Raw genomic sequence first — 9,935 nt, 5'->3', positions numbered from 1 at the left:
TAAAAGTTATGTTTCCTTATGCCATCAAAATAAATTATACTATATCAGTAAAGAAAAACCATAATGGAAATGTATGAGAATATGTGGGTTTAAGAGTTTCTTACGTAAATAACCTAAAGGGACTAACAGAACTGAATAATAAATACCTTTAAATTTGCTTTGTGGAACAAGAGTGCAGAATGGGGGCTTTGATACTAAAATGACACTAATGACTTGAATTGATATTCAGTTAACAATTTTTAAGTCTGAGCACTTAGTTGTGGTAAGGTAAAGCATCCAGTTCTGGAAGGGTGTGGCCTACGTAGCTTCTTTTCTTAGGCAACCCAACAGTACTTAGTTAAAATCAGAGATTCAAGGTAGTACCTAGGTTAAAACAAGAGAAGAGTAAATCTAAACTCAATAAAATTTAGTTGTCTCCATTTTGCACTTCTCCTGTGAAAAAATTCTTTCATAAGTACAAATAAGCGACTTAAAAAAGGGCTAACACATTGATCTACCCTTAAAATCTATTAACAAATTAGCACTTCATTATTAGTTACCATTGTAGATGGTAGGAAACATGAGTCAAGAAAAGAAATATTTATGGATAACAACAAAATGTTGAAATATACAGAAAATTCTCTAACATTGAAAATTTGACAATTTTGTTGTCTTCATGTTACCTTTATGGAAAAAATTCCAGGAATAAAATCACGATAAATTCATTAAACTGTTTGAATTTAATGCAACAGAGATTAAATCCAGTTTTCCTAAATGATAGAGATGTGTATCGCCCAGATACATTTTAGAATACAGAATCAAAGGCATTAGATAACAAGTAAATTATTGTATATGAAAGAAAAAGAAAGAAACAAACCATAACAAATGGAACAAGATCTGTAGGGGCCAGAGTCATAATAGAGTTGGGCATCATCTATGTGAGCATCAGTGCTGGAGTTAGTGGTTAGGGGCGTCACCCAAATCTCACTGTTCTCTCTAGCATCCCAGGGACAGGAGAAGCTGAGTTTCTTATAGTTAGTTGCTGCTGGTCCAATACTTCCTTCTGGCCGCTTTTCCAGTGAACCCTCTTGCCTTTTCTCACTTGTGTGCAGTCTGCTTTTGTCTCTGTGCTTCTGCCCATTCATGTACTCTGGTTGCTCATATTTGGCTGAATTGTGAGCCTTGTCTCTCGTCCCAGCTCCTCTACAGATATTTTGTATTTCCATCACTATTTTGTATTCTCACCACTGTTGTTGTGCTTCACTCAGAATCTCCACTTCTTTCTGAGTAGAATCCCTCAGAGGTAGCCAGAGTGTCAGTCACCTTGTTTAGTTAAGTTTTGGCCATGCAAGCTCTCTTGCATAAGAGATCTAACTAGCACATGAGTGGGAAAACAACCGTCTGTATTTGAATATGATTGAGATTTATATAATGTGATGACTAAAGTTTGATTGTCAATTTGACACAAAGTAGACTTACCAAGAAAGGGAGGTTCTATGCTGAAATGTCTGTGGCCACGTCTCTGAGGGATTTTTTTCTTAGTCCACTTAATTGAGGTAAGACTCTCCTTGAAAACGTACAGAATCAATAGTGCCCAGGACTGGATGAAAAAGACAGAGTAGGCTGAACAGGAGGACGGATGTATTAAGTCAATGTTCTCTACTGTTGACTATGATCCACGATAGACATAGTTTGACTAACTGCTTCATGATCCCAATGCCTCGACTTTCTAGCAATAAAGAATTGTAACCTGAAATTGTGAGCCAAATAAACTTTTTCCATTGTATTGTTTTCCAAGGTATTTTTTTAATCACAGTAGCAGAACATTGAACTAAAACAATAGTGTCAAAGGAGGCCTGAGCATCTTTTTAAACTTTTTTAATCTATTATTTTTGAGAGTGTGTGTGATGTGTTGTTTGGGCTGGGAGCGGGGGAGGGATGGGCATGAACAGTGCAGCATATACATGGAACATCAGAGGATAGTTCTGTGGACTCAGTTCTCTCCTTTCACCTTCGAGTGAATTCTAAGGATTAAATTCAGGTTGTTCTCCTTGTATAGAAGGTGATTTACCAACCGAGTCATCCTGCAGGAGGACACAGACATAGGAAAGTCTTATGTTAAAGTCAATGTCCCTAAAAGCTAACATACCAGTTTAGTTAATACTAAATATATATGAAAGTAACCACTTACATTAATAGTTAATACTAAAAATATAAGTAACCACTTACATTAAGTCAGAGAGTTTATCTTTAATTCTATACATATTTTTCCCTTTTCAACGAGCTTAAATTGATTTATAATTTCTGACATGTTAAGAAGACGGCAGGTATCACTGTCATCCTTACAAGAAAAATCTGGCCAAAAGTGGCATTAATGGCCACTCTTTGATTCTTAAGAGATAAAGTAAAAGAATGACTGACACTTTGAAGTCTTGGAAGACAGGTGCATGCAGAAACTTCATCCAAGGTAGGGTGACCTAGACTGTAAACCGGAGAAGACATATAGAAACAAGTTTGGTAAACTTTGACCTGACTAAAACTAGGGAACAACTGTCATTTTTCTTTCCAGGGATGATAAAAGATTAGTAATACATGAAAAAGCAACAGTTCTGTATAAGCTTAAACAGACAGAATTTCTTAGGAGCAGTCAACACTGTTCAAAGAGAATGTTGGAATTTTGACAAAAGTACTCACACCTGTGAAGGGCTCCATTAGAGCTACAGTAGCTGAAGTTACAGCAATGCCTTGAATGAATACCCTGAACTTAAAATGGAAACATCGACAAAGTGCAGTCAGAGAGAATAAAAATATTACATAATTGGCATAATAGCTATTGTCTAGAATTCTAAATGGAACCTGGAATGATGTTAGATGTGAAAGTTGAAACGACAGCTTTCAGGAAATGAAATTAAACAGCTGGATTAAAAGAGAGATATATTTTTTTCTAAGGGCTGACATTATGCTAATGTTAGTAAAATGAACTTAGAAGTGACTAGAAAAATTCCATTATATATTATTTATTGGTTACATGAATTAGTTATTGGTACATTTACATGGGTTTCAATACACAGTAAAATTTCAATCATTTTTAATTTGAGAAATAATATTGATTTACATGAGCCTTGTATTGTAGAATAATTTCAGAGTTTGCCATAAATGCGTTGATTACTTAAGAAACTATCTTTTCAGATCTTTTTATGACTTTGGAACTCCATAAAACACTGAAGCAGAAAAATTGCTAACAGGTTTGAGGATATTTAATATTACATTTCCTAAGTCTCTCTGCCTTTCTTAATCTGGATGTTTCATTTCATTTTCTGAAACTACGCTATCACTTCAACTTTCTTATCTAACTCCATTCTAGGTGACTTTTGTTTTAAATGACATAGAAAAAGGAGTCCCAGTTCTATGCTGGCTGAAACAAAAGGGGAACTGTTTTCAGTGTGAATACATTTTCGGGGATATTATACATTGAATTCACAAATAAAATAGGTCACCAACAATAAAGAACTGATGTCTTTTTCCTCAGGAGGCATCTGTCTCCAGGATCCTCAGAGCGCCTTGCAGCAGTCCCAGTCAGACACACTGACAGACACTATACCTGGACACTCTGTGTCTTCTAGACCACATCCTTTCACTACCAAGCCCAGAAGGAGGAGTAGTGATGTTGTCTAACTCACAACTGAAACTCAGAGATTCTCTCCAGCTGGCCTAAACAGAAACCTGAATTGTTTTTAGGAAGCTACTGAGAACAGATGCCTTAGACTGGTCCTCTAATCAATAAGGCTATCATAGAATGAGGAAGTTGGTCTAAAGCCAATCAAAAGAAACGACCTAGAGTGGAGGATGAGGTATTTCTTACTAGAACTCTCAACAGGTCATTTGTGGGTATGGTTAGAATTTGAGAGACCAAAGGAAAAACAACAACAACAACAATAACAACAACAACAAAGACAAACAAAAAACCACTTGTGGATTTTATTCATGAATATTGTAAAGACAAACACAGGCACTATGGGAGGGCATTAATTGAAATAACCCACTTACTATGTCAGTGAGGTCCTCTTAAGTTAAAAATTAAAAGTTAAAAAAAAATAAAAGATATATTTGATGAATCAAGGTTGTTGATGAGAGAGACCTTTCCAGAAATGGACAGCATTAACAAACTCATAAACACCAGGGAGGAGCAGTGAATGGCATGAAAGAGAGCACACAATCTCCTGATGTACAATAATTATACCAGAGCACTCAGTCAGGGTGACCAAGGTGAGATGTCTGAGAGTTCCTACACACAGTAGGTAACACCACAGCAACAAGAGGTAACACTACAGCGATAGTAATACTACATCTTCAGGAAGTCAAAAAATTTCCAAAATGGAAGTAGGATCTAGTTTTCTTTTTAATTAGATTATTCTAACTACATGTTAAGAAATTCACAGGCAGTGAAAAGACTATGCATGTTATCGTATGAATGCAGTGGAGATGGTTTAAACTGGGTAAGTTGACATTCAAAACAGGGAGGGACAAACTGGAGAAGTATTCAGGGGACACTTTTACTGGATATGAAAATTATATAGACAAGGGAATGAGGAAGAAGCATTGATATAATACTAATGACATCTTAGTTTTATAACTTCATTGTCTTACATCAGAAATGGTCACTTTGTTGCCACATAAAAATATATGTTAGTCTTTTTTTTTATGTTAGTCTTTATTGGTCATAAATTTTTCTTTGCACCCAACTCTTGTAGGACTGTCACCAGGGAATTCAAAGATATATAAATATGTATGTTCTGATACAACTCCGTATTGAGGGAACACTTATTCAGTTTATCGGATTTAGCACAGAGGCTGTAGCTTGTTAACTCCTTCCGTCAATAAAAAATGGTATCATCACATGCTAAAAATAAAACAATGATATGCAAGGGTGATCACCATAAATTTGAGGGAGATGCTCTTGCTTGACTACATCATTCTCAAAGTACATGCTAGAAACTTAACCAACAGTTAGCATAACAGTCATGGGGGGGGTAATCGTGAGAGGTATTTAAGACACGACCTTCCTGGATGGATTTTTATTGGCTTTTAAAAGTTTCAGGTCTGGGGCCAATCATTGCTCTCTTTTCTCTCTTCTCCTCATGCCCCCTCACAACTCTGTCCCTCAGTCCTTAGAGTCCACCTGTCCCCTCCGCTCCTCTCCTGTACTCTCCTCTCCTTTCCTTTCCTCTCCTCTTCTTTTCTCTTCTCTTCTCCTCTTTTCTCTCTTCCTTCTCTTCTTTTTTTATGTCCCTTTATTTACTAAGACAGGTAACAAGGAAATTCAAGTTAGCTGAAGACTTTGAGGATTTCTATAGTAAAATCAAAAACCTGTCCATGTGGACGGAGTTAGATAGGGGCACCTGTATATCTGGTCAGATGACCTTTCCTTTAATTAATTCCTTTTGTGTAAAAAAAATGGTTTGAAATTTCTAATGTGATGCAGGGATAAAGATGGAGCAGAGATTGGAGGAATTGGCCAATCAGTGTCGGGCCCAACTTGGGTTCCATCCTATGGGTAGGCACCAAACTCTGACACTATTACTATCATGTAATGGTGCTCACAGACAGGAGCCTAGCGTGGCTGTCCTGTGAGAGGCTCTATCAGCAGCTGGCTGTGACAGGTGCAGATACAGCCAACCATTGGTCTGAGGTCAGAGGCCCCTATCGAAGAGTTAGGGGAAGGATTAAAGGAGCCAGAGGGGATTGCAATCCCATAGGAAAACCAACAGTATCAACTAACTAACCTGGACCCCTGGGAGCTCCCAGAGACTAAACCACCAACTAAAGAGCATGCACAGGCTGGTCTGAGGTCCCTGGTACACATATAGCAGAGGACTGGCTTGTCTGATTTCAGTGGGAGAAGATGTGCCTAGTCCTTTAGAGACTTGATGACCCAGGGAAGCAGATGAGAGGGACACCCTCTCAGAGTCAAAAGAAGAGGGGTGAATAACTCTGGGAGGGGGCAAGATTTGGGTTGCAAATAAAATAATTAATTATATAAAAAGAGTACTTGTAACATTTAAAAGGAAGAAAAAATTCTGACATCACACATGATCAGTCATTAACTTTCTAAAAACTATGTGAGAGTTGTGATAATTGTAAGAGTAGATTCTTATATTATCTGCATAGATAAGGAGTTATCTGAGAAAGTGCTCTTAAATTTCAGGCATTTTTAAAAAAGCAGTTTGCAATACATAAAAATAAAGATGATGCTTTAAATATAAGAAAAAAAGTCTTACTTTGGAGTCAGTAAGATATCTCAGTAGGTAAAGGCTTCCACTACCAAGTCTGACCACCTCATTTGATTCCAAGAACCCGCATGATAGAAACAGAGTACTAACTCCTATCTCCATACATGGGCACATATACACACAGACACATACAGACACAGACACACACACACACACACACACACACACACACACACACACACACACACACACACAGAGAGAGAGAGAGAGAGAGAGAGAGAGAGAGAGAGAGAGGAGATAGGATAGAAAGAAAGAGAGGGGGAGAGAACGGTGTATAAAGCACTTAAGGAACTACTTTATTTACCTGTAAGTCTATATGAGTATATATTTCAACTTGCTACAGTATCACAAATCCTGGAAATAAATGAGAAATATTAAGAAGCAAAAGTAGCTATATTAAACACTAACAGACACATTCAATTTTATCTTTTCTGAACAATTTTATTGCAGAGATGTCCATGTTATGCAACTTGTGATTTAAGATATTACTAATCTATGCCATTTATAAATAGAACATTGAATCTTAAAGAAACCCAATCCATTTACCACTTTTGTTTAGCATTTGAAAGAGCCCACAATGAAAGCACAATTTTCCAATGTCCACTCGGATGTTTTCGTTAGGCTGCATGAGTTCTCCGGTTCAAGAAGAATGCCAACAAGTAAGCTATTTCTTATTACATAAATTTTATTTCTTAATTGAAACTGAAAAAAACAGAGTGTGTCTATAGCTCAGCCTGGAAGCGTATTGAAAGCTGCCACAAAGCTATTTATTAAAACTATGGAAAATTAAACATATATTCATTTTATTTTCAGGTCTGCCTTGCTCCTGGCTGGTTTGCTCTGAAGAGAGGAATTCAGTGAGCTTGCTGGTTTATGGAGTATGACTATTCTGCAGGTTGACTGGAAAGTGGATGTTTCCAAGCTGCAATTTTCTGCTTTTCATTGCTTGCTCCTTGTAAATGTTTGTCTCCCTACACAGAAAACAAATCCATGACAAACAAATACCAGGTACTTGTATGTACTCCAGTGCAGAGATCTCTAAATGAACTCTGTTTTTCGAAAATAACAGATTTACTGTTTAAGTGAGTTTCTTTCAATAAAATTTGAGGATGAATATAGTTAAAAAAAAAAAAAAGGAGCCCTATTCCTCCCAGTGACACCTGTCTTAGGGTTTCCATTGCTGTGAAAAGACACCAGGACCAAGGCAACTCTTATAAAGGACAATATTTAATTGGGGCTGGCTTACAGGTTCTGAAGTTCAGTCCGTTATCACCATGATGGGATGCCTGGCAGTGTCCAGGTAGGGATGGCACTGGACGAGCTAAGAGCTCTATGTCTTCATCCAAAGGAAGCCAGGAGCAGACTGTGTCCAGGCAGCTGAAAGTCCATCTCGACAGTGACACGCTTCCTCTACTCCTTCTCAACCCCCCCTTTCATGTCCCCAAATAAATTCTATTCTGTACTCTACCTCTGGGGAGGGATGGCTCGGCACCCCTCCCTCCACACCGAACCACGCTCTTCAAAACGTATCCGTGGCATTCTTATAAAACACAACGAGAGTAAACTAATTGCTTGACAAAAATTCCTCAGGAATTTTAAACTTAATGAAGGGATTCGCTCAAATTGTCGATGAACAACTTGAAATATTAAAACTTCCAACTGGTGAGAAAACATTAGGAATGGTACCTGTATTACTAAAGGTTCTCCAGATAATCAGAATCAATAGGATATAAATGTATGTATGTATGTATGTATGTATGTATGTATGTATGTATGTATGTGTGTGTATGTGTGTGTGTGTGTGTGTGTGCTAAACATATACATATGGGTTTGTATACGTAGACATAAATATATATTTATGCATAATATATATTATTATGCATATAATTATTTTGAAATAAGAATCCTGTGACTACATGGTTCAGAAGGACCGTCGTATACTTTTAGTAAGCAAGACAATCCAGAAATCCAATACTAGAGTTGTTTCTAGATTTCAGGGCCTGAAAACAGAAAGGAGCTCTCATGCAGGCCCCAGTCCAAGGTCGGAGTACTTAGAGTTCCAGGTATGAGTCCTGGAGGACAAAGGCCTGAGAAATATGAGCTCTAGTGTCTGATAACAAATACCAGTGTTTTCTCCCCATTTTATTTCTCTTCTGCTCTCTAGTAATTGGGCAATGTTGAGAAACACAGATTTCTACTTTGTCTACCGATTCATGTGGTAGTCTCATTCAGAAATGACCTCACATACACTTGGCAAAGCAACCAGCAGCGTGACCCTCCCTTAGCCCAGTCAACAAGATGGATGAAGTTAACCAGACTACCTATCAGTAGATCCTGTAGATCACAGCCAGGAAGGAAAATATTACCGCCGAATTTCACCGGATAAAACTCAGTCACAAGACATCTTCTAACTGGAAGGCTAGGAAATGTTGACTAACTGTCCTGTGGGACGGTTTCTGCAAGTGGCGTGACAAAAGCCAGACGTTTAGTATACAAAATACAAGGAGCTATCCTCTCCCATGGTCATGGGTACAGGATGATGCAGTGAAGATCTGGTGCCTACAGAAACCTTTAACATCTTTACATTGTCAGCCCTAGAAATCTTGATTACCTTATCTTCGTCCTGGATCAAAGAGGTAAGAGAAGAACCTAGCCCATTTTGTCACCTTCTCTTACGTACCTACCCTAACGACTATGAAAACATGTAGAATGTTCTGTGCCTGATGGTTCCCCATCTCATGCAGGATAAAACTCTTCCCTTTTACCCTCTCTGATAAAGTTGGAAAAAGTATATCCTTATGCTGTAATGATTTTATAAATGTAAGTGTGATATTTTTATTATCTTAGATTATTTAAATAAGACTACTGAGAATTAATTCCAATAGTCTGAGAAGCTTTCACTTTACCCATAAAATATCAAGTAGACTCTGCAACTTGATGTCTTCGAGAATAAGTTTGGGATTTTTACATCTTCATTTCCTAGTGATTGTTGGATATGCAGTTTTTCTTTCAATCACAGCTCCCTTAAAATTCAGTGAGGCATTCTTAGGCTGTGCTTTCTCATAAACACATTACAGCAGCGATCATAGCAGAAGAGAAAACCCGGGAATGTCTGTGGTATAGTCTTCAAAGTGTTTACATGACCCCGATGGTGGTCATTTTAGGGAAACTACCAATGAGCTCGTGAAGCTGTCAATGTGCTTTCTGGGTTTAGAGAAGCACTTCAACTTTCGGGATGGCCAATTCCAGCTTCAGTTTATCTTGCTTTATATACAAAAGAGCTATTTAGATTTGACAACATGTGTGCAAACAATTCTACAAAATGTGGCCGCTGCTCTGTTATGGGAAGAAGAGAGGATGTTACGGAAAGGCCACAGCTAAAGCTGACGGCTGTTATGAGCTGCTGAAGTTTTTATTGTTAATTAAGTCTAGAGGAATCTTTTCCTCCATGAAGACTGCCTCATAGAGATCCAAGATGATAATTGTTGATTGGTTTTTTTCCTTCTTGCTCTGAGAACATTTCAGTCAAAACTTAGGCCTCTCTTTTGTTGTTGTTGTTGTTGTCAGTTGATATCTATGTATCGTGGTCTTAGGGGCGGGGCTAATGCTGGCTGCAGGCCTAGACAGACATGGGGCTATGACTCTGACGTCTTTCAGGAAGCTCTT

At 37.9% G+C, this 9,935-nt stretch overlaps 1 pseudogene; it reads left to right on the top strand.

The window, feature by feature from the left end:
• Positions 1 to 8,185: 8,185 nt before the first annotated feature.
• Positions 8,186 to 9,935, top strand: part of LOC116913905 — a 46,222-nt pseudogene continuing 44,472 nt past the window's right edge.

This window comes from Rattus rattus, chromosome 12 (genome assembly GCF_011064425.1).
Source record: "Rattus rattus isolate New Zealand chromosome 12, Rrattus_CSIRO_v1, whole genome shotgun sequence".
In the NCBI taxonomy this organism is placed as follows: Eukaryota; Metazoa; Chordata; class Mammalia; order Rodentia; family Muridae; genus Rattus; species Rattus rattus.
This window is presented reverse-complemented; position numbering and strand designations above follow the sequence as displayed.